The sequence below is a fragment of the Scyliorhinus torazame genome, chromosome 17, assembly GCF_047496885.1.
Source record: "Scyliorhinus torazame isolate Kashiwa2021f chromosome 17, sScyTor2.1, whole genome shotgun sequence".
Taxonomy (NCBI): Eukaryota; Metazoa; Chordata; class Chondrichthyes; order Carcharhiniformes; family Scyliorhinidae; genus Scyliorhinus; species Scyliorhinus torazame.
In genome coordinates, this window is record NC_092723.1 from 8,344,889 (window position 1) to 8,370,353 (window position 25,465).

The 25,465-nt window shown below is 43.9% G+C and overlaps 1 pseudogene; it reads left to right on the forward strand.

The window, feature by feature from the left end:
- LOC140393681 (G1/S-specific cyclin-D2-like) overlaps nucleotides 1-25,465 on the forward strand; it is a 35,828-nt pseudogene that overhangs the window by 1,421 nt on the left and 8,942 nt on the right.

A 25,465-nucleotide genomic window follows, 5' to 3' on the forward strand; every position in this document is an offset into this window, starting at 1 on the left:
TCTCGCCAAAAAAAGCAAAAAAAAAATGCATGGGATTGAAATGAGTTCTTGGCTTTTTTTTAATATATAAAAGAATAAATAAATCACATGGATGTTTTTAAGCTGATGACCCAACTTCTCGTCGTTTTTCTCTTTTTTCCCCTTCTGTTTTGTTGCCCCGTTCTAGGTGTGCGAGGAGCAGAAATGCGAAGAGGAAGTCTTTCAGTTGGCTATGAATTATCTGGATAGATTTTTATCTTCGGTTTACACTAGAAAATGTCACCTCCAGCTGCTGGGGGCAGTCTGTATGTTCTTAGCGTCTAAACTGAAAGAGACGATCCCCCTGACAGCTGAGAAGCTCTGCATTTACACAGACAATTCAATCACCCCAGAAGACCTCCTGGTAAATTCACCAATATTTCTGCAGTTTGACACGCTTTATTTTATGCTCTTTATCTTAAAAAACACAACAAAAAAATACTATTGCACAGGTCAAAGATAAGATTGCTTTGTAACTTTATTTAATATCTTTAATTTAAAAAAAAACTTTTTATGTTCAGGTGCACAGGAAGCTTTTTTGTCTAAGGTGGAAAGTCTCTGACACGAAGGAAGGGTCCCTCTATAAATTGATACATTTGTGCAGGCGATGATGGTTGCAGTTATTGATTATAATTCAATCGGCTGATCTGACACTCATGACTAAGTGTCTGGCGCCCTCTGGTGCAAATTTGCAACGCCCACCCTGCCCGTATCTTGGTGCTTTCAAATAAAGCACGTCTATAATAATTTTGCAATTAATAATCCCTTCTGGCTTTTACTTCAGTGAAATGTGACCCATGCAATTGTAGCAGCTAAAGTTCCAGAATCTGGATGGTGTCATCTGTGTTTGATTTTGGACTGCATTTTTATATGTTGCAGCCACTTTATAACGTGTAACGCTTATTATAACAGGGATGATAATTGTTTTCGATACATAAGCATTGTGAACTTTGAGCTGGTCAACGGTTACATGCCTACAAATCTGTCTTTGCAGGGCTTGAAGTTTTCGTTAGGCTCTTATTAATTCGATGTAGGGGCCACTGGAATTCCTTTCTGGGGCATCTAAGGCTTCCAAGGATTTATTTAAATTTTTAAAAATCCTTCGTGGGGTAGCATGCTATTAAGTCACCAGGCTCCACCCCACACCTGTGCGATCCTTCAGGGACAGTTGTGATAGAAAGCCTGCTGCATCTGTCTGTGTGCGGCACACTACTGTAATAACTGGGTCAGCAGGACCACACAACTGCAGTTTGCTCATCGAGCATCCTGCAGAGATGGAAGGTTGTTACCATTTTTCCTTTTTGTCTCCTTTAGAGTCACGCTCAATTTTTCTTTCAACGTTAGTACCATGCTGGCACTCTGCAGGGCATTCTCAGTCATTTTGCTTGGGAAAAGTTTGTTAGCAATGCCTCAGTAAGTTTTCACGAGCGTTGCTTCTTTGCACCAGACTTCGAATTAGAAGCAAGCGAAAAATTTGAGCTAAAACCGATGGGTCAACCTCGTATTAATTATGTGAAATGCTGTCTCTTCAACCCTTCCAATGCCAGATAACACGATTGCAGTTAGCTGCACATACTGAGCTTCAAGTGTTAATGTAGAACTTGGCAACACCAAGATATGGTGTTGGGTGCTGTGTAAAAGATAAGTGACCTGTGGTTGTGTTTCCTTGGACTCCTATCACGATTCTGCACGTTGTCAAATTTGGATAGGGCTCACTAACTCCGATCCTTTTTATCTGCTTCCATTTACTGCTCATAATATTCTGGATCCATAGTACAGCCTTGTGTCTGAGAGCATAGAAAAATGTAGGATTCTGTTCATCTGGTAAGTAATAATTACCAGAAAGAGACTGGGCCCATTTCTGTTTATTACTGTGTCACCCTTATGCTCAAATGAGCTATCTGATTATCATGAAAACACCTAAATTGTTTCAGCTTAGCATTATTTAATGATCATGTCTAAAAGGATTTCCAGTTGTCTCTCACTTTCGTTCTCTAGTTGGTGTAGCAGATATATTGTTACTTGCATTGTTTGTGTGCACAGTATGGATGTACAGGATGGTTCCTTGTGGCTGCAAAGTTTAGCTTGGTGTAAATCAACAACAACAACCTTAATCCACTAATTGCCCATGTTAACCAGGCTGGGTCTCTGCTAAACAGTGGGTAACCTCTCAGCAGGATGTGGTGCTGAGTGGTGCAAACTGAGTTATTTGAGCTCATTTGGCCTCCCATTCCTCAGCACAATCCAGTGACTCTCGTTGGGAAATTAGTGTCGGTCCTAAGAATTCCCTGATTTTCATGCTTTTATCCACTGTTTTACCGACTGCCTACGGCATCCAGCATCTTTATGACAAGATGTTAACTCGCGGGTGGGAATGGTGAATCCAGGGGACAAGCTGCTCTTGACATGACACAACTTGAGAGTGAAGCGTCAGTTTCTTTATGGGGAATGGGAGTACTTGGTTCACCTTTCCCGTTCCCATCCGCACGGAATGTCCAAGCATTCACACCCATTCAGAGCAACTAGGTCAGGAACTGTGGTCTCAGTTTTAAGGCCAACTCATCAGTGGCTTCACTATTTCTCAGGATACTGGGATTGGATTATTTCCAATAATAGAACCCTTCCAATGCCATAATAACTGGGGAATCTGAAGTCCGTACATTCTCGCCTCTGGCTGCAAGAAGGATAACATTCTAACATGGGTTATTTGAAAGAAATTTTCTGACTTCACTTGGGCCTCTGAACAACATTCCATCCCCAGTTCTGCCAATATCACTTTGCAGCCAGCTGTTAGCAAGTCTGCAAGGCCTTTCGCACAACTGATATTTTGCTTTTCCTTTTGAGAAAGCAATTTCCTCAATGACTGTGCAAATTCTGAAGAGCTCTCTAAGTGTTGGAACACTGTAGGCGTGAGCACCCATGCTGCCACATTGTGGTGGGTATCTGTTGTTCCTGAATTTATATTTTACATTCCTAAGTGTTGCCACTTACCTCCATGTTTGTAAGAAGGATGTAGAAGCACTGGAGTAGGTCCAAAAAATATTATCAAGGATGTTGACCTGAATTTTGAGGTTATTGCCTTGAGGAAACATTAAACAAGTTGGGGTTCTTTTCCCTAGTAAAGAAAAGGCTGAGGGGAAATCTTGTTGGAGGCCTTAAATTCATGGCAGAGTTTAATAGTGTACATGTAGATTTAATTCACTTTATTGTTCATCCGGAAATACATTTGGGGTATGTTGCTCGCTTGTTGAAAAATTATGTATAAATTAATGAGACCAATTAAAGAAAATTACCCCATCACATCTAATTTGACTAAAAATATGAATGAAAAACGATTACATTAAAATAATCAATGAGACCGTCCCTGAATGAATATCCTCGTCCAGACATCAAACTACTGTTAAACGCTCTCGAGAAGGAATCGTACAAGTTCAGGAACCAATTTGTCCTGCTTCTGAGGCATTGTTGACTTTTTGCTGAATGCAAGCGGCAGTGATATTGAGACGGAGGGTGATTCTCACTGTCCATGACTCTCTTTACTTTAGTCAAAACTCTTCAAGGGCAGATTTTGTTAAGAAAGATCTGCTCCATTAAATACCCTTCCTACCTGGTTCAGTGATCTCTGTACCCTGAAAATGTCCACTTCCCCAAGACGACAATAACAGGCGAGACATGCAAAAAGGATCGCACTCTCAACTGCATCAGTATAGAAGAGTTTCATGATTGTAGGATCTAATCAAAAGGATTAAAATTTTCTGAGGTAGTATAATTGTGTATGCCCCTTTGTCATCACTCTTCCCACCAGTACTTTGCCATTGAGAGACTATGGTGAGAAAGATCTAGATGAGGGGCCTTCATTATACGGCAGTCACTAATAAATCCAATAGAGAATTCAAAAGAAACTGGAGAATGGCTAGAAAGGGGAACTTGCGACCATGATTAGTTAAGGCGGATAGCAGAGGCATTTAAGGGGAAGCTAGATAAGATATGAGGGTGAAAGGAGTAGAAGGTTATGCTGATTGGGTTAGAGTGATGGGAGGTATGTGCAGAGCAGGAACACCAGCATGCACCATTTGGGCCAAATGGCCTTTCTGTTCAGTTTGGCAACATAAAACTGAGCTGCTTATGATTAACAATAGAGACAGCTAATGATTAAGGAAAGGTGTCATCTGCCAATGGATACTGTCATCGTTTGGATACTAGCTCCAATTCAGAACTCTGAAAAGATAGGAGAGGGCAATTTGTTTACAAAAATGTAGGGTCATCAAATAGCTTGGGTATGAAGTGTGCGGTAGAATCATTTTATATGGACTCTTAATTACAACTAGCTTGATGGCTTTATTTTGCCCGGATTTAAAATGAATGAACACAGGAATTTCACTTCCAGCTACATTTTTTCCTTACAAAGAGTTCTTGTGACAAAGTATTTAAGATAATCTCATAATGGTGTCAGCTTTGAGTCGTTAGCGAATTTGCCTCAGAATCTGAAAGATGTCTGTTCGCGGCATTCCAGAGACTTCAGCCCGTCATATAAGCACTTCAGTGTAGTCCTGAGGTCTTTCTGTGGATCAGACCAAGAACTCTTAGGTGACCGTAAAATATCCTATGGACAAAGTCTGAGCACAGTAAGACATCTTACGACACCAGGTTAAGATCCAACAGGTTTGTTTCGAATCACTAGCTTTCGGAGCACAGCTCCTGGAAGGTCCTGGTGTTGTAAGACTTCTTACTGTACACACCCCAGTCCAACGCCGGCATCTCCACATCAAAGTCTGAGAAGGCTGAGGGTGCCCTAGCCAGTAAATGTGTCCCAGCCATAGACTCACAGAATCATTATGGCACAGAAACTAGGCCATTCTGTCCATTAAGTCCATGCCAGCTCTGCCAGTGATACTCCCCCGCTCTATGCCTGTAGCACCAGAAGGTTATTTCTCTCGAGTGCCTTTCCAGTTTTCTTTTGCTATTGAAGTCTCTACTTCTACCATCCTTCTAGGCAGTAAGCTCCAAAATAATTAAAACAGGTTTTCTGTTCATTTAACTCCTTGCTGTCTGTAGGACCTTGCTTTGTGGAAATTAGCTACACTTCTAAAGTACTTAATTAGTTGCAAAATATTAGGGACTGGAGGTTTTACGGTTGGCTACAAATACAAGTTCATTCTCCTGTCTAATTTAATTTATTAACAATGAGTTTACTTCCAACAAGTGACTATAATTTTAGAGCTAAGAATTAATCTAAACTTGATTATTTTCTGCAGCAGTGAGCTTTTAACTGTTGTCTAACATTTTCCACACATTCTTCCAATGTAAGTGCTGGTGTGTTTTCAATAAGTTAATGGTCAGTGTTGGTTTTCTAGTGCAGTAGTAACTGGTGGGAAGGGTGGCTGAAAAACAGTATGATATCTCCATAATATATTAAATGCTAGCATCTGCGTACTCTTCCTGTCTGCACCACCTGACCTGTTAAGTTTTAGACACCTTTTTTTGTCAACTTTCTTCACTTTCTGTTCTCTGTCCATGTTTATAATGAAAAATACTCATGTAAACCTGTCACTTTGAAAACCCGTCGCTGAGTTGACACATTTCTCTCAATACTTTGTGAAAACATTTTTCATCTGCCATTTTTCAGTAACTGACATTTCTGGTGCCCAAAATAAAGATTAAACCAAAATTTTTAAATATACATTTCAGAACAATATGATTAAACTCATCCATTGAATTGTCTTTTGCGTCTTTTTTGTCTCTCCCAATAGCCAGGGCTTGAATTAATATTTTTTTCCAGAGCTATGATGCTGTGAATTGAAATGAATTGAAACATCTTCAGTGTGCCTTATTCTCAGAATGCTCCAGTGTTCAATTTGTCAAATAATTTTTTTTTTGTTAGTTTCCAACATTTTTCTCCATCTTGTTTTGAGGGGCAAACTTCAAAAGGTTAAAAAAAAATTAAATTCTCTAATGAGAGAAGCCATACGTGAGAGAGATAAACGAATGAAAGAGGGGAGTGAGGAGAGAATGAGTTCTTTGTATAATGTTACTACGTTTATCATGGGGAGAGTGAACATCAGTTGAATTTTTAAGACTTAATTTCCTCTCCTGTATTTTGTTAACAAGTCAAAACTAATGGTGAATATCTGAAGACACTTGGGGACAGGAGTGGCTGTTTAGGTCCTTGTCTGTACCATTGCTGAGTGAGACCATGGTTAATCAGCACATCTAATCTCTAGCATTTGAGAGACATTGGTGACCAAAACGAGTCACAAAGAGAGAGAGAGTCATAGACAGGCATTTTCTTTTAAATATAAATTTAAAGGACCCAATTACGTTTTTCCAATTGAGGGGCAATTTAGCATGGCCAATCCACCTACCATGCACAATGAGAATGTGCAAACTCCACACGGGCAGTGACCCAGGGCCGGGATCGAACCTGGGTCCTCAGCGCCATAGGCAGCCGTGCTAACCACGGAGCCACTGTGCCGCCCCAGTCGTTTTCTTTCCCTGTTCTAATTTGATTTCTCTTTTCAAATTGAATTTTCAAAGCAAACCAAATTTCTTTGAAGACAATAAGAAGGAAAGGGAGAGTAGAAGGGGGTGACAAATTGGCTCATAGTTCGGGTTCTCTGACCCTTCATTCCCTCTCAGTCCCTTGCTCCCATTAAGATAAATGGGTTGAGTAGGTAGTTCAAAAGGGAGGAAATGGGATGGTGTTGGGGAATATGATCTGGGAGTATGGTGTTTATGGGGAAATAAAATGGGAGAAGTTAATGGGAAACGCCAGAGCAAGGGGACAGCGGAAAGAAAATGTGTAGGTTGACATTGTCGGACAAAATCAAACCAGCAATATCTTGCCTCTGATATTTATTCTTTTTTTTTTAAGTTGAATTTCGAACCAGCAATTACTTTTTGGGGAAAATAGATACAGATGGAGAAAACGGACGGGGAGCCAAGAATGGGAACTGGTGTTTCTGGTTTGTCGGAGGGAGAGTGAGTGGGAGGAGAGTCAATGGGTAGTGGTGTTAATCATATGGTGACATTGGAGCAAGGTGGGGGTGGTATTTCAAAGATGAAGAGATGGGGTTGGAAGAAGGGGATGAGATAGTAGAAACATGAATTTTTCAGATGGCAGGGTCTCACTTCCTGCCACCTGAAGAGTGGCAGGAAAGACGTCCCCGCTGACCGAGTGCCCGACAGCCACTTGGCTCTCGAATATGTCTTAAGCGGCTGCAGACGGGACATCTGCCCCTCACTCGGAAGGAAGTCCCACCGCCAATCAGATTGGTTGGCAGCTGCCCAGTCCCTGCAGCAAAAGCACTGCAAGAGACAGAAGAAGAAATGCAGGAGGGCGTCAGAGCCCAAGTCCAGGTACTGGAGGCTCAGTTAAGTTTGAAGGCTTGGGAGGGTGAGAATGGGGTCTCAGAGGAGAGGCTGGGGAGGGGGGGGGGGGGGGGGGGCGGTCTGGAGGCTACTGGACCTTAAGGGAGCGAGCGCCTAGCTTCAGAAAGGGACTTCTGATTAAAGTGCCACCTAACCTGTTGCCCCATGATGTAACTTGTGGTGGGGACATCCTAAATGATGTAGGAGTGAGGAAGTGGTCAAGGCCCCATTTTTCTTGCAAGTTGCTGGCTCCATTCAGTGTCCGTCTTACTATATCGCCCATCTGAATGAAAATTAAGAAATTTAGGAAACGCAGAGTGTGTTCGGGAAGGGTGCTTTGCAGAAAAAAGGAAGCCGAGAAACGAGCACAAAGACGTCAGTGACAAGAATTGCACATTCTCCATCTTGCCATTAGCAATGCAATGGAAAAATCAACTAGTATATTAAACTAGTGCACGCTTTAATGAATTAACGTATAGTCAGTCTTTGCATTAGAAACTGATCATGTAAACATTTGGTCAATTTTGTTTTTTAAATTCAGAGTACCCAATTCATTTTTTTCCAATTAAGGGGCAGTTTAGCGTGGCCAATCCACCTAGCCTGCACATCTTTGGGTTGTGGGGGCGAAACCCACGCAGACACGGGGAGAATGTGCAAACTCCACACGGACAGTGACCCGGGGTCGTAATCGAACCTGGGACCTCGGCGCCGTGAGGCAGCAGTGCTAAACGTTTGGTTGATTGATTTAAATTTTTTATTATGCTTTTTAAATAAAACTAAATTAAGCAACATAAAGAGGGCAACAATTTTAGTGCAAAAATTTAAATGATCAGATCTTTGAATGAAGCAACTTTGAATTAAAAGTGGCAATTTTGCTCCGTAATTTGGACATTCTGAATTCTCCCTCTCATGTATTTTGCCGCCGCCACCTCCCCACTCACACACACACACCACATTGTTGAGCCTATTCTGGTCATCTGCCTAAATTTCTGTGCCTACCTCCCTGTCCTGTAAATATTGTGTTTCCTGACCTGCCTGCATCTTGGCCTCTTCTTTCGTCCTTTCCTTATCCTGTGGCCCCGCTCGCCCTCGCAGCTCAGCCCTGACCACTGAAATATTCCCCATCTGTTGCCCTTTTGGGACCCTGAGCTTTTGCAAACCTTTCTCCTATACTGTCAGATGGGGTGACCAAAAGCTTCTGCAATGGTGGGTTTTATGGCACACACGTAGGGCGGCACGGTAGCACAGTGGTTAGCACGGTTGCTTCTCGGCGCCAGGTACCCGGGATCGATTCCCGGCTTGGGTCATTGTCTGTGCAGAGTCTGCACGTTCTCCATGGGTTTCCTCTGGGTGCTCTGGTTCTCTCCCACAAGTCCCAAAAGATGTGCTTGTTAGGTGATTTGGACATTCTGAATTCTCCCTCCGTGTACCCGAACTGGCGCTGGAATGTGGCGACTAGGGGCTTTTCACAGTAACTTCATTGCAGTGTTAATGTAAGCCTACTTGTGACAATAATAACGATTATTATTAAGTGGAAGGAATTTGAAGTTGGGCTACGGCAGTTTATGGTTACCAGTGGTGGTCACAAGGATGGGAGGAATATCCAGATGACCTGATTTTGGCTCTTGGGGCTCTAAAGGTTCACAGCGAAGGGGAAGGATGAGACCATGGAGGGTTTTAAATTTAAAATGAGTGCGTGGTATGTTGGCGCAGTGGCTAGCACTGCTGCCTCACACCGCCAAGGAACCGGGTTTGATCCTGTCCCCGGGTCACTCTGTGTGCAGTTTGCACATTCTCCCGGTGTCTGGATAAGTGGATTGGCCACGCTAAATTGCCACTTAATTGGAAAAAAAAGAATTAGGTACTCGTAAAATTTGTGAGCCAATGCTGACCTGAATGCAACTGGTGACGATAACTTGGGTGCGGGACAGAGTACAGGTGGTGGGCTTCCATTGAGCTGAATCATAGAATCCCCTCAGTGCAGAAGGAGGCCATTTGGCCCATCGAGTCTGCACCAACCCTCCGAAAGAGCACTCTATCTAGGCCCAATCCCCCGCCCTCTCCCTGTAACTCAACCGAGGCGCAATTTAGCACGGCCAATCCACCTAACCTGTACATCTTTGGACTATGGGAGGAAACCGGAGGACACCCACGCAGACACGGGGAGAAAGTGCAAACTCCGCACAGTCACCCAAGGTCGGAATCAAACCCGGGTCTCTAGTGCTGTGAGGCAGCAGTGCTAACCACAGTGGTACCCAAAGTCTACAGATGCTGTAGCAGGACGTGAGGGCATTGAAGTGAAATGAAAATGAAAATCGCTTATTGTCATGAATAGGCTTCAATGAAGTTACTGTGAAAAGCCCCTAGTCGCCACATTCCGGCGCCTGTTCGGGGAGGCTGGTACGGGAATCGAACCGTGCTGCTGGCCTGCCTTGATCTGCTTTAAAAGCCAGCGATTTAGCCCAGTGTGCTAAACAAGCCCGGAAGTAAATCCGGTTTCGAGTTAACAGAAGCACCAATCTGCTTGAGACTCATGTAGGGGTGGTGGGACAGTCTGTTTCGGGGTGAAAGTCAATAGTTTTGTAATTGAGAGGACATACCATTTTAAGTTCCGCACAGGATGAAACAGGCCATTGAGATTGTAAACATTACCATTCAGCCGCTTGAGAGAAAACACAAAATTACATTTATATAGCACCCTTTAGAATGTCCAGTGAAGTGCTTCTGTAGTGTTGTCACTATCGTTAAAAATGTTGCAGCCAATTTGCAAACCGTGAGGTCCCGCAACAAAAAAAATAAATAAATAGCAAAATTGTCCATTCCAGGTTTTGGCTAGAGTAGGAGGAATAATCAGAGAGGTTTAACTGGAGGTGGTTACTGCTCGTCCGAGACTAGATCTCAGACCAGCAGCCCTGACAACACAAAAAAGTTTCAAGAGTTGGAGGATGAAGAACCAGAGAGAAAAAGACATAGACTGCAACAGTATTGACATGGGTGAGCTTCACAAAAAGCAGACAGATGGTGCTCCTAGATCACAGGAGAAGCGGATCATAAAGAGTTGTGCAAGAAGCCAGATATTGGATGGAGAAGATTATCTAGATTAGAGGTTTGGGGGGGGGGGAGGGGGGTAATGAATACACTCTAGCAGTGGGAAATGTCAGCACTGTGCAACTGTCATAAATAAAACTACAAATTGTGCACCAAACTGCGGATGTTACCTTAGAAATCTCTGGGATGGTTGCTGTTTTGGGACTGAAAAAGAAGGGAAACCCCCATGGGTGGAAACGTGTCATTGCTTAACTGCACTCGTTACAAACCCATTAAGCTAATAGTCCAGTTTGGGAATGCCACTAACCAAGCATAGCTATTAGCAGGTCGACAGGGAGAATGGAATCTGGAATAGCTTTGTTGGAAAATGGAGCTTCAGCATTTAAATTGGGAGTACCGTTTATGCCATGGATTTCCACTGCCAGAGGTGCTTGCGACTCCTGTTGCTTGTAAACAGCTGAACAAACAAGCAAATGGAGACGTGTACAACTTGCATCTTGAAGCAGGTTTTGGTATGTGGGAAGTATGGTTGTATACAGGTGCAAGCCCTTTTTATCATTCATCCTGCAAGATCTTTGACTTGCGCTATAGTGTATAACATACACTCCGAGTTCACAGTACTTTTGCCAAGGTAAAGTTCCATATCAAGATACGTCCTTCCTTTTGGTTTCCTGGCTGGATTATTATGATTTGGGTTATGATTTTAAATATGCATAACAGCACATTGGTGCTGATGTTGAGGGTTTGCAGACTGTTGGCTGGGGAAAGGTACAAAACAAGAACTCTGTGACTGTGCATTTAGCACCTGGGAAAACTGCCACGCTGTACGGAATGATTAGTGGGAGGATAACGAGGCATTTCAGCTCTTTGAACCAAAGCACGTTTTTTGTGTTTTAAGGTTGCATTTGTTCACAAGATGCTTAATAGGGAAGACCTGACGAGATGAGCGTGACTCATCTATACACTCAGTAAATGCGTGCAGCACAAGTGATACTTTACGCAGCCAGAATGCATTTATAAATGTTAGTGATGCCAATGAAATAATAATTGCTGGTTGTGTAGTGCCTTCAGCAGAGAGTCCCAAAGTTCTGGTGACTCTCTCTCTCTCTCGCGCCCTTCCATTAAGACTCTCCTTAAAGCTTACCTTTTTTAATGATCCTAGTATCGCCTTTGGCTCACTGTCCATTTATGCATGAGTACACTCCTGTGACGCATCTTCGGGTGTTTTTCTATGTTAAAGGAGTCATGTTACCTGCAAGTTGTGTCTATCCTGTCATATCCCAGTATGGACACATTTCACTTTCCAGTCTTGACATACTTTCAATATCCATAATACTGAACTAACTTAGCCATAGTTGATCCCCCAGTGCCGCAGGGTGAAATGTGTGTAATGTCTTTGTTTGTAGACATTCATAATAGAACAATAATTAGCTCATCGGCCATTTTTAGAAGTATTTTAGCTGGCCAGAGGAAGGCACTTGTTACACTGTTTGCTTCATCGCTTCCCCAATTGACTTCAAGAAGGAACTAGTCCAGTTGGCCTTTTGTGTGGCCGTTCCGCCCTTCTATAACCCCTAATAACACGGCAACAATACATTTACTCCAGTTGTAACTTGTAGACTTCACTAACAGTTCCTTCTAGTGGCATCAGCCTACCTCCATCATATTGGCTTTTGGTCCAGAATGTAGCAAATGCATTGTAATTCACAAAAGTGATGCTATTTTCTGGAATGTGTGCACTGGCCATGACTAGGTTTGTACCATGACTGAAATGGGTGACATTTCTAATTAGTGAATATCGGAATTTACCTCCGCAAATTACGAAATAAAGGAGAACTATTTTCTCCGTTACCCTCTTTTCTCCCACCCCAGCTGCTTTTCATCCGTCATAAGATGTTATGTCTGCAGAGGTCAGCAGTCCTTGTGGGCACTAGTTTTATACCCACAAAGTGATGAGAAATGTCAACGCTATTCTATTCTATTCACACTTCTGGGTTAATTAAAATTCTTGCCTATTAATTGTTGGTACAGGTGTTCCGTTCCTGTGTGGTCTGACACAATCAGGCAACGTGATTCTACACGAGTCAATGCTGAGATTCAAGTGGCCCCATGAGGCTTCAAATAGCGCTGATAGTAAAAGCAAGGTCATGGTACAAGCCAAGGATTCTTGCTGGCTGTCAGTGACATACAAAACAGTAATCTTGTCTGGGCATTCAGATAGTAAAAATAAACGGTTCCTGTGGTGTAGGATATCCTATATGAACACTAACATTGGATTATCACTTTAAATTCACTGACAGGCATGCAGTGTCTCCCGTTTGTTGCGGTGGAGTGGGCAACACTGCGAGGGAATCCCTAAGTGCCCTGAGGGCATTTCTGATTCGCGCACATATAAGGTGTAACTGGAGTTCTTTGAGTATTTTTTATAAATGAAATGGTTGAACTATTGTCAGGCGGACTGGAGCAATTCGAGATGGTAGCTCCTCACTTCTTCGAGGATATTTACAGATAGGCAGCAAATGCTGGCCTTGCGCGCGACACTCCCATCCCGCCAACAAATTATAAAGAAACAGCTGACCGACATCACGGACTTAGAGGCTTTGTAAACTGCAGTAGAGTAAATGGAATTTGTGTACGTAACTCATCCGAACCAGAGCAGATTTTAAAAGGTTTATTGCATGGGTGGTGGGAAAGAATCTAGGGGAACTGTCTAGTTAAGGCATCAGGATATATTTTAAAAATGGGCGGCCTGGTGGCACAGTGGGTTAGCGCTGCTGCCTCACAGTGCCAGGGACCCGGGTTCGATTCTGGCCTCGGGTGACTGTCTGTGCGGAGTTTTCACGTTCACCCCCGCGTCTGCGTGGGTTTCCTTCGGGTGATGGCTTTCATGAAGTGGGGGCACATTTCTATTACTATTCTAAAAATGCCCTGGAGTTTTTGGAAATGGGTAGACAGGCCTGTTATGAAGTCATTTGGGAGGTGGACAAGGATAGCAGAACAACGCTAAGCATTGTGAGGGCTGCAAGGTGACTATAATGGTAAGTATGGATAGTTTAGCTTGTTATAGTGTTATTCTTCATGCATTCCGCAGGGAACAGACATTGATCGAGGATCTAAAATGCCATGAGATATGACTAAATCATGGCATAGGAAATAGTTACGTTTCCTCGCATGAAATGGTGCAATCACAAAACATTTTAAAATATATTTAAAATATATATATATATATATATACATACATGTGTAGAGACATTTAGCAATTGTTCCTCCCACAAGTCCAGAAAGACGTGCTTGTTAGATGAATTGGACATTCTGAATTCTCCCTCTGTGTACCCGAACAGGCGTCGGAGTTTGGCGACTAGGGGCTTTTCACAGTAACTTCATTGCAGTGTTAATGTAAGCCTACTTTTGTGACACTAATAAAGAGTTTTTTTTCCCCCCTCTTCCTCAGAATTGGGAGATCATTGTCCTGGGGAAACTGAAGTGGGATCTCTCAGCCATAACTCCAAATGATTTTATTGAACATATCCTGGGGAAGCTGGCTTTTCCAGTCGGCAAGCTGGAACTTATTAAGAAACACACTCAAACATTCATTGCCATGTGTGCTACAGGTACTTTGTTGTTTGACATACTGTTTTTTATTTTTATCAGAATCAAAGGAAATTTACTTTATAAATGCAGAGACTGAGAAGCTAGTTCTTAGTTAAGGGCAGCTCCAATTAACCTCTGGGGACAATATTTCCAAGTTTGCAATGTGTAATAAAATTGTAAATCTCTTTGCAAATTATTTTGTTACATGTCCTGAAACAGAATAATAGATGCATGATATTTCCAAAAGCTGATGTAATAACAAGTCTATTGTTCTTTGGATGTAGGTTTTACCAACTGGGAAGATGCCCACTAGATTTATTCAAAGGGTGGTAGAGGTTTGAAACTCTCTCCCACAAACAGCAGTTGAAGCTAAAACAGTTAAATTTTAAACTGGAGATGGATAGGTTTTTGTCAAGCAAAGATATTAGGGGAAATGGGTCAAAGGCAGGTATATGGAGTTCGACCATAGATCAGCCATGATCTCATTAAATGGTGGGGACAGGCTCGAAGGGCTGAATGGTCTACTCCTGTTCCTATTGGGAATTATGCTATCAGTGGCAAAGATTCAATTCACAATCTCTTCCCAGGTCATGTACAAGTGCTACAAACAGGAGCAAAATTGTTTCGTTGCCGCATTTTCCTTGGGCTGAGGTTGGGTTGAGTTCATAGAAGTTGTGAGGACAACGGAACGCTCCTTGCCTCACTGTTGCAGCTTGAACACCCCACTCTCGTGATTTATTCAAAATGCTAAAATCCTTGGAGGCCCCATGCAGTTCAGCAGCTGAGAGCAAGGGTGCGTGGTCAGTGTGCTGTCAGCCTTCTGCGAACCCCACTCTCTTATCGATCTCTGGCAAATGTGAGAAACCAGCTTTGAGTAACTCACTCCTTTCCCGTTAGTAAAGCGAAGGTCTGGCTTCCATGATGAACTGGGTTCCATCTTACCAATGGCACAGCTGAAATTGCACATTTTAGCTGTAGTAAAGGAAGTGGAACACTTTGAATTGCAGCTAACTTTTTTAAAGAATGAGATCCAACCTGTCACTGGTTTGGTGCAGGACACGTGATGGACCCCAAAGCCAGTTTGTCACCACGGAGCAGAGCGAGGAAGGCAAAACAGCCTGCGTTCAGCTGGTGGCAATTCATTTTGGGTTTCAGGAATCGGTGCTTTTTAAGAGTATAAAGCTCCTGAAACAATCTTTGTGGCCTGGCTCACGTGATCCCTACCTCCAAGTCCTGGATGCCAGAGTTGAGCATAGCCTTGACTAACGCTGCAATGTTGCACTGAAAGATAGTCTACCTGCAGTAATGGGGCGGCACAGCAGTCAGCACTGCTGCCTCACAGCTCCAGGGTCCCGGGTTCAATTCCGGCCTCGGGTGACTCTCCTGTGTGGAGTTTGCACATTCTCCTGTGTCTGCGTCTGCGTGGGTTTCCTCCGGATGCTCCAGTTTCCTCCCACAGTCCAAAGATGTGCAGGTTAGGGTGGATTGGCCATGCTAAATTGTCCTTAGTGTCCAAAAGGTTAGGTGGGGTTACAGGGATAGGGTGGGGGCGTGGGCTTGGGCAGGGTGCTCTTTCCAAGGGCCAGTGCAGACTGTATGGGCCTAATGGCCTCCGTCTGCACTGTAAATTCTATGATTCTAAGACTTGAAATTAGATCTTAAAGATTCTGTGGTCAAAGAAAGTATCTGTGACCACCACCACCAACACCTAAGAGGTACTGATCTAATTGTTGTCTGTGGAATCTTGCTATTTTGTCAATTAATGCATTTGAATATGCACAAATTAAATATTTGTAGAATAGCCATTGGCATAATCCTGTAAACTGATTATTCAGTCAATTCAGGTTTTGAAGATCCTGCAGTGATTGTTTTTTTTTTTTGCCTATCTGTATCAGATTTTAATTTTGCGATGTATCCACCGTCGATGATAGCAACAGGAAGCATAGCAGCATCGATCCGAGGACTTGGCATCTCGTGCAGTTCCCTTTCGGAGGAGTCTTTAACTGAACTACTGGCCAAGATCACCTGTACAGAACTGGTGAGTTTGGAGCAGAGTACAAAGATCTGGAACAAATGAATGGATCACCTAATTCCTCGAGGATCTACGGGCTGATCCAGGGAATCGGGGGTAAATTGTCTACGACCAGTCGTTCAAACAAAAACCCTTTTTTCACTTTTCTCTCCTTTCAAGCTGGGAGGTATTCCGAATGTTTATCAATCTGTGTCGCAACTGCTTCACTGAAGTTTCAGCTTAAAATCCAGACTTGCTCGTCACTTGATGCTGCACTCATTATTAAAAGTATTGATGATGGGAGCGATTTTCTGGCCGGCTTGCGCCCGGAACATATCCAGCAACGCCGGGGAAAACTCTGGGAGAGGCCTGAAGAGGGATTTGCGCCGGGTCCCAGCAGACGTGATTCCTCGCTGGCCGTGTATCTGATTACCATCATTTTAATATTTAAAATCAGCGTGACGGATGCATGCTGTGTTTCCCCCACCGGTGTGATGTGGCACCGGCGGCAATCACCGCTGGTCTCCACAAAGAGACCAGACACGATGACCACACCAGGAGGGCCACTGTAGCCCCAGGGTGATCGGGGGCATGGCACCCTGGTAGTGCCGTCCTGGCACAGCCAGGGGTGAGGCCTGGAGGGGGCGGTGGTCTATAATTTCACTGAGTTTAAGGTGCTGAAACCGGGCTGGCAGGCTTGGGGTCTGACCTTCACAAATACAGCACAAAACAAAACGGGCCTTCAAGATAAATGGCAAAGTTTGGAAAGATCTCGTCGTGAAACTCACCGGTCTTCTGACTGAAGCTGACACTTTGTCATTCCGCCTGATGTATCCATTGCAATCTAAAGCTCTATTCCCCCCCCCCCCCCACCCCTCCCCGCCCCGATCAATTGTTGTCGAGCAAATATCAAAGTGCCACAGAACAACTAGTTGCATTTAAATAGCACCTTTTAAAATTTAGAGTATCCAATTCATTTTTTCCAATTTAGCGTGGTCAATCCACCTACCCTACACATCTTTGGGTTGTGGGGGCGAAACCCACGCAAACACGGGGAGAATGTGCCAACTCCACACGGACAGTGACCCAGAGCAGGGATCAAACCTGGGACCTCAGCGCCGTGAGGCAGCAATGCTAACCCACTGCGCCACCGTGCTGCCAGAAATAGCGCCTTTAACATCGTAAAACATTACCAGGGTGCTTCACGGATGTGTTATCAAATAAACCTGGACACAGATACTTGGACAGATTGCTAAAAGCTTGGTCACTGAGGTAGGTTTTGGGGTGGCGCAATGGTTAGCACTGCAGCCTCACGCCGCCAAGGACCCGGGTTCAATCCTGGCCCCGGGCCACTCCCACTGGAGTTTGTACGTTCTCCCTGTGTCTGCGTGGGTCTCACCCCCACATCCCAAAGATGTGCAGGGTAGGTGGATTGGCCACGTTAAATTGCCACTTAATTGGAAATTTTTAAAAAGAGAGGTAGGTTTTATAAAGAGGAATGGTGGTGATTAATATCAGTGCTTAAGTTAATCATACTTTGTAAAGTAAAAATCTTGCTTTACCACCTAATTAATTCTTTCCCGCATGTAGATGCTACTGTATCTGCTGAGCTTTGTAAGTATTTGAACTGGATGAGTGGTATTCTTCACTTGTGAGTGGGAGACTTTGAACCCCTGTACATTGTGTCCTTGAGTCATGGCTGGAACACTAGCTGAGCCACTGTTTGCTGATACCTCATCTTGAGAGGAACCAGTTAAGCGTCTTTCATGTCAGTTCAGTTTCGTTAACATGTTATATCGAAGGAGTCTGCAGTAATCAGCAACTCTGAAGTTACATTTTGTGCTCCACTTATGGCTCTTCTATTGATGATAAATTTACCTGCTGACTATTGGGTGTTAGGAAATGAAAATGAATGAAATGAAAATCGCTGATTGTCACAAGTAGGCTTCAATGAAGTTACTGTGAAAAGCCCCTAGTCGCCACATTCCAGCGCCTGTTCGGGGAGGCTGGTACGGGAATTAAACCGTGCTGCTGGCCTGCTTGGTCTGCTTTAAAAGCCAGCGATTTAATAGCATCTGTTGGAGGTGTGCATATAACAAGGCCCACAAAGTGCCGTGGTAATGACCAAATAATTAGTGATGTCGGTTGAGGGCTAAATATTGGCCATTGCTCCTTGAATGGTCCCATGGGATCTTTTACATCTATGTAAGGAAAATGGCGTTTAATATCTCGTCCAAAAGGTGACATCTCCAGCAACTCCGCACTCCCTTGGTATTTTGCTTTGGAATGTCGGCCGAGATTCAGTGCTCAAATCGCTGCTCTTGAGGCTTGAACCCCCAACCTTCTGACTCGGGAGGTTAGAGTGCTCCTGGCTGAGTCACAGTTGTTAAACACCACGGCATCTTTCCCCTTTGGGGCGAGGACCATTTAATGCTGGCGCAAATAAGTCCCTGCACATGCTCCACGAGTGACCTGGAATGTAGCACTGCATAGGTGAGTGTCCCAGGCAATTCAGCAATTGAGAGTCTGAAGATGAGCTCCCTTCATAGTCTGGAGTGCTCTTTTGAAACTTTTTTTTTTTAAAGGATGGTATAAGCCTGTTTGAGCCTTTTCACAAGTCTTCCTAAAACACCTCCAGTCTATGTGGTGCTGGGGATGAGCGATGTACACTGTATCGGTGTTGCTGGGATGTTCTCTGTTATCATTGAGGCACATGCTCTGCCCGGGTCTCTACCTTTGCAGTGAAAGTCCTTCAATGATAAACTTTTTAAATGCCAGATGTGTTTTGCCCTTTGCTCACCTGGGGCTGGCTGTTCCATGTTGGACACAGTCCCATTGGTGTTGACAGTCCACCGTTACCCGCCCATGCTCCCGGAGCATTTGCAGACAACTTAGCGAAGCAGGATGTCCCAACTGACCACAAGCTTACTTGAAACATCCGTGCATTTTTCAAAGTGGAACGCCGAATAGCAATCCTGAACCTTGGCTACTTCCTGGACACTCTTCTCCACACGTCTCCACTCTGCGTTCTTCTGCAGAGTCTTGGAGCCCAGTCCTTACATCCCAGCAAATCTGACATAGAAGATTTCTCTGGGAAGCTGCCTGGTCCGCATTATATTGAGTGTCTTGGTATCACACTCAAACTATGCCTTTACCCGCTAAGACATTTGGGAGGGGGGGGATGTACCGGATATATCCAGCTATTCAGTGCCATGCTCTGTGACATGCTTTGGAAATCAGATTGCCACAGCAACAATTGGCTATTTAGTGCAGAATCTGGGTGATGCTTCATGTAAATGAGGATAAAGAAGAGGTCACTGTTGGGCTGTCGAGAATGATGCGTTGATCTATTACATAAAAAGTCTAACCCCCTCGAATTTGATTGGGGGGGGGGTATATTTATATTTAAGTAACTCCCTTCAGTACAGGAGTAGCGAGTGTGTATACTCATTGCATTATCCTCTATGTATAGTTTGCACAGAACCGTTCTGAAGCTAATTTTTTATTTACGTGTCCTTAAATGGGTTGCTTTTATCGCATGTCCCTTTGTGATTTTTTTTTAAAAACAGAAGTAAGGGGGGTGTCGATTGGGAAGAAATAAGAAATAGGCAAGCTGTTAGCTGGATAGGCTGTTCAGAGTCTAGTTTCCTGCCTCTCCTTTGATCCTGGTAATTGGAACCAATTATGGTGCGACTGGCCCCAAAGGCCCTTGTTCTGCTATTCATTCTGTAGCAGAAAGACTGGGATGAGTTTACTGCAGTGTATTATTCTCGCTCTTTGATCTTACTTTCTGTCAAGCACTCAATACCACTGCTCTGCAGCAGTGTTACCTGCCCTCCAGCTGCCTTTATTTTTTTCTTCCTCCAAGAGTTTGTTGTTCCCTCTCCGGTTTTCAACTGCCTTCCTCCTTGACAGCTGTTGAAGATAAAGGGAAAAAGCTGCTCTTTGAGGGATGTGCTTCAGCATTGTGGAGTGGAAATGCTGCAGTGAGTGCCGTATAATAGATGGCAATAGGTGAAAGGAATCTGGCTACTTCTAAAGTTACGACAACCGCATAGATGCAGACAAAACCAATAGCTTAGGTATTTGTACACTGCCTTCTGGGGCAGTCTGCTTGCAAGAGAACAGATGGGAGGCTGCATTCATCTCTTTAGTGGAGCGTAGTGTCTGTCAGAAAATATCAAGATGATTAACCAGGGAGGCTTTATTTCCCCCCCCCCCCCCCCCCCCCCCCCCCCCCCCCAAAGTACAAAAGATGAATGAAGATTAAAACACATTACAGTAACAGGACTCCGGACTGTGCTGCTGTACAGTCCTTGAATCTTATTAATAAAGATCTGTCAGGTGCGAATGAATTAGCTCTGTATTAAATGTGTGCTTCATTTTTGCTTTTTAAAGTAGGTTTCTTGTTTTAGTGGCTCTAATAAGTGAGGCTCTGGACTTTTAACTTTGTTGTATAACACTTAGGATCGATAAATGCAGTCACCAATGTTTCCATTGGTGCAGGAGGTGAGAATTCTGAGTTCTGACGTACTGGAGGTACTATTTTCGTTCACCACTTCCTCTGCAATTCGAACCTCGAAGCATTTCTTTTAAATTCCTAGTAAGAATAGACTGCCTCTCTTTTTTTTTAAACTGTCATAGTTGTAAGATATGAGTACTGTTGACTTTTTTTTTTGTATCGTTCAAAGCTATTACTACAGCAGCGCGGTGCTCAGTTAAAGCCCAAGAGCATTCTTGCGAGTTGCTGCATTAAGGATTTCACTTTCTCTTTCCCATTCTTAGACCGTGCAGTCTTTAACTGTCAAGTGATGGGGCTTGGAAGGTTTCTCCTGGGAGTGATTCACCTTTCTGTGCGCTTGCTTTCCTGGGGGAGGGCGGAGGAGGGGTCAGTGCGTGGGCTCCAGTCAGCAGCCGCCAACAGCGATGCAGAGATATCCTGTGGCGAATCATGGTGGTGAATTTGCACCTTAACCGTTGCCTCGTCCACAGTGAAGTTGGTAGTTATGCTTGAAGCTGTGGTAGCCTTGGCTTGCCTAGCCTACAAGTTGCCTTAAAAGCCAAAGCGGGAAACTCAACAAATGCATTAGTAGCTCAAAGATTGGAAACCATGGGTCTAATTTTCTGCGCATGGCAGTAGGTTTTCTCAGCTTGAAAGTAAACTGAGTTCAGAGTTTTCTTTTTGTAAGAGATGGTGGACATTTTAAACTGTGAATTAATCGTTGCAGGCTGTATTACATGAAATTAGTGTTATGCCAAAGAAGATGTGAATTACCCATACAGATATATTCCGCATTCACAGCTTTTCCCCCTATCAGAGCTGCTAGAGCCATCAATGGGCAGCACCTTGCGCTGGGACACTTAGCAAGCTGTGTATCGCAATTAGAAAGGCTACATAAGTTGGAGCAGTCGGCTACAAATACTCTTTCCACACATTTTAAGGCAGAAAAGTGTGCCGTTTTTCACAGAAATGAGGTTTTTGACATGGATGTCAGCTGGTCCCGCTGATAGAAGCCTTTCCACTTTCTCTCAAGACTGAAGTTATTCTCGTCTAGCAAAGGAATTCCCAGTTTAGTTGTAAATAGCCTTGTTCATTTGTTTTACCCAGTTACAGGATGTGGGTGTGGCTGACAAGGTCAGCATTTCTTGCTAATTTCTAATTTCCCTTGATAAGATGGTGGTGAGCTGCCTTCTTGAACCAACAAGATTCTGGGTCCCTACTCTGTCTGAATTCGGAACATTGGTGGAGACCTGCCCTCTCTTCTACAAGCCCAGAACAGGAATTAGGGATTCATCATTGTCCAACTGTCTCTACTCTCGTAAAATTGTGCAACTAAATTTCCGATATAACCTTCCAGTGACTAAGATCCCTTTGAGGAGCATAACGTTAGCAGGGGTTTCCCCCCTCACCGTAATGAGCTCAAATAAGTTATCTAAACGTAACACTGTTAAAGCAACAAATGAGCAGTACTGACAGAACTAATCCTGCTCTATAGTGTTGCTTACTGTTGCAGTAATTACGCAGCTTAACTGGTGTACAAACTTTTGACGCTTGGATGTCCGAACACGGTACACTTGACAGTCGATAATGCATTACGTGTAGAGAATTTCACATAAGTGTGCCCTGTAGCTGAGTTAACTCGAGATTAAACTTGTTCAGTGACCACTGCAGCCACCTCCTCCTGACTAAAAGGTCACCTACTTTTGTTATGCATGTTCCTGCAAAATGACGTGGTTCGCAATATAGCAGTGTGCTGAAACTGGGGGAGGGTTGGTTAATCTCACTCACTGATTCAATATCCTTTGCTGGTAATGGGTTTGTGGAGTTGGTAAATGCACGCTGCTTTTGAGAAACAGAACTGGCCAAGATATAGAGTGGGTTTTTTTCTGCAATATGCTGTTGAGTGTACTTGGGAACCAAATAGGGAGACCTGTGGTTAGGCACCCCGCTCACCAGAGCAGAAACCGCTACTTGGCCTAGTATGTGCATGAAGGATTGTTCTATTTGTTTTTTCTAATACATTTAGAGTACCCAGTTCTCTTTTTTGTCCAATTGAGGGGCAATTTAGCGTGACCAGTCCATGTCCCCTACACATCTTTGGGTTGTGAGGGTGAGACCCACACGGCGAGAATGTGCCAATTCCACACAGACAGGGACCCGAGTTCGAACCCGGGTCCTTGGCACCGTAGGCCGCAGTGCTAACCACTGCGCCATCCTTCCGCCGTAGGATCGTTCTATTTGACTCTAAATGAATATCACCCTCCTCTGGGGAGTGAAATGTCCAGGTGGGAGGGTGGAGACGATAACAGTATTTGTAATAGTGACTTGATTGTAGGAAAATGCCCCAGGGAGCAGAATACGATTAACTACAAAGGCTTGGCTAACACGGAAAGTCGTAAGGGCCATCTTAAAGGAGGGGAGAGAGTTTTAGGGAGGGAAACTTCTGAGCTGGGGCCTAGAAAGTCTTGAAGGCAAAATTGTCAATGATAGGGGAAAGAGATCGGGGTGCACAAGAGACCAGAGCTGCAGGAACACAGTTCTTGGGCTGTAAGAGGTTAGAGAGAGGTGAGGCCAGGGAGGATTTGGGGACCAGGATAAGAATTTTAAATTTGAGATATTGGTGACTAACATCCAGTGTAGCTTGAATGAGACTTGGTGTAGGGTAGGACATAGATGATAGTTTTGGGCACACTGAATTTCATGGAGGAATGAAGATTGGAAATCAGCCAGGACAGAATTGGAATTGTCTTTTGGGGGTAACAAAAGCTTGGATGACGGTTTCAACAGATGATGGGCTGGGGTAGGAGCAGAGACACAAGATTATGGAGATGGAGGTAGGTGGCCTTTGACAAGGAGGTAGGTGTTTGGTAGGTCAGCTTGGGTCAGATAGGACACTAGGGTTGCAACCAGCCTGGTTCAACCGAAGATAGTGGTGAGGGAGTGTGGGCATTGTTTAAAGGAGGTGGTGAGGTAGGTGGTGTACAGTGTGCGGTGGAAGGCAAACACTTTGGGACTTCCAATGTATAACTGGTGAAAATTAAAGAATAGACATCTGGCAGACTTGCAGCCAATATAGAGGTGGTGCAGAGTGTGGTCCATTGATAGGTATGACCAGGCGTCATGTCTTTGGGTGACATTGATGAGGAGCAGCATGAAGATGGTATTACGATCCCTCAGACCAGACCCCAACAGTGGTTAGGATACTGGACCGAAACCCCAATATTTTAGTTTATTTTAAGATTGTGCAGAAAGAGTAATTCACTCCAGGAGTGATTGCATGAAAAAATAGGCATTTAGGATTTCTAAAACAAAACTTTATTATGAATACAATATTAAACTTTTAACTTCACACCCAAAAAGAGCAGCTTAAAATTACCCCTTAACACTATTATACAATTTCCCATTAAACAACCAGGAAAGAAACATTCAGCTCTCAATCCAGCTTAAAAATCAGCAGGGCCTCGAGTTATACTTGCTTTATAAAAGAGATTTGGCTCCAGTTGGAACCCCTTCAGACTCTGGCTGAATATCTTCAAATAGCTGCTTCAACTTGTTTGTTACAGCCTCTTCCTTGTCTTCAGCCAAGACTTCTCTGCTTTAAAATATTATTATTCTATTGGACTCAGGGTAGGCAAATCAGAATTCGGCTCCCCTCTCTCTCTCTCTCTCTCTCTCAAGGCTTCTCGAAGCTTCCTGGGCTCCACCCAGCAATGACTTCCTCTCCCCAAGCTGAAAAACAAATGTTCTCTGCAGGCTGCAAAAGCACATTAACTCCCCAGGGACTTCCCATATTCCTCCGGTCAATTTCACCTGCTGTTTCCTAGCAGCAAAACAACACCATTTTTAAAGACAGGACCACTGCAGCCGAACACACATAATAAATACCCCAAAGCTTTTAACTCTTAACTTGTCCCAATATTTAAATGCCAATATTCCTAAAATCCTCCAATCATCACAATGGAAAATAGGAGGCTAGATTTTTGGGGTCCACCGGAGGCAAGTGTGGGGGTGGGGGGGTTAATTTGTTTCAGGAGTAGAATTGTGGAATGTTCACAACACCGAGAGGCCATTCAGTGTGTTGTGTTTGTGCCAGCGCTCCCAAGGGCGAGTCAGCCAGTCCCACTCGCCTGCCTTTTACCCGTATCCCCGCAAACCTTCCCTCTTCAGACAATTATCTAATTATTTCTTCAAAGCCATGATTGAATCTGCTTCCACCACACTTTTGGGCAGTACATTCTGAATCCTAACCACACCCTGGATTTATAATTTCTTTTTATTTAAAAAAAAAAGATCTTCAGCAGCACGGTGGTGCAATGGTTAGCACTGCTGCCTCACGGCACCGAGGTCCCAGGTTCGATCCCGGCTCTGGGTCACTGTCCGTGTGGAGTTTGCACATGCTCCCCATGTTGCGAGGGTTTAGTCCCCACAATCCAAAGATATACAGGCTAGGTGGATTGGCCACGCTAAATTGCCCCTTAATTGGAAAAATAAATTGGGTACTCTAAATTTATTTGAAAAAATGATCTTGCATTGTCTTTCGTTCTTTTGCCAATCACCTTAAATCGGTGTCCTCTGGTTCGTGACCCTCCACAAACAGAAACAGTTTCTTGTTATCTATTCTGTCCAGACCCCCTCATGATTTTGAACACCTCTTTCAAACGTCCCCTCAGTCTCCTCCAAGGAGAATAATCCCAGCTTCTCCAATCCATCAGCTCAGAATTGGATACAATACTCCACTTGAGGCCATTCTAGTGTTTTATAATGCTTTGCCATAACGCTTTTGTTCTCTCTGCCGCTGTTGATGAATCCCAGGATCTTGTGTGCTTTATTAATCCTTTCTCTGATTATAAACATATTTGGGGAGGAGTGTTAGAACTTAATATAAGAACTGGGAGCAGGAGTAGGCCATTCAGCCCCTCCAGCCGGCC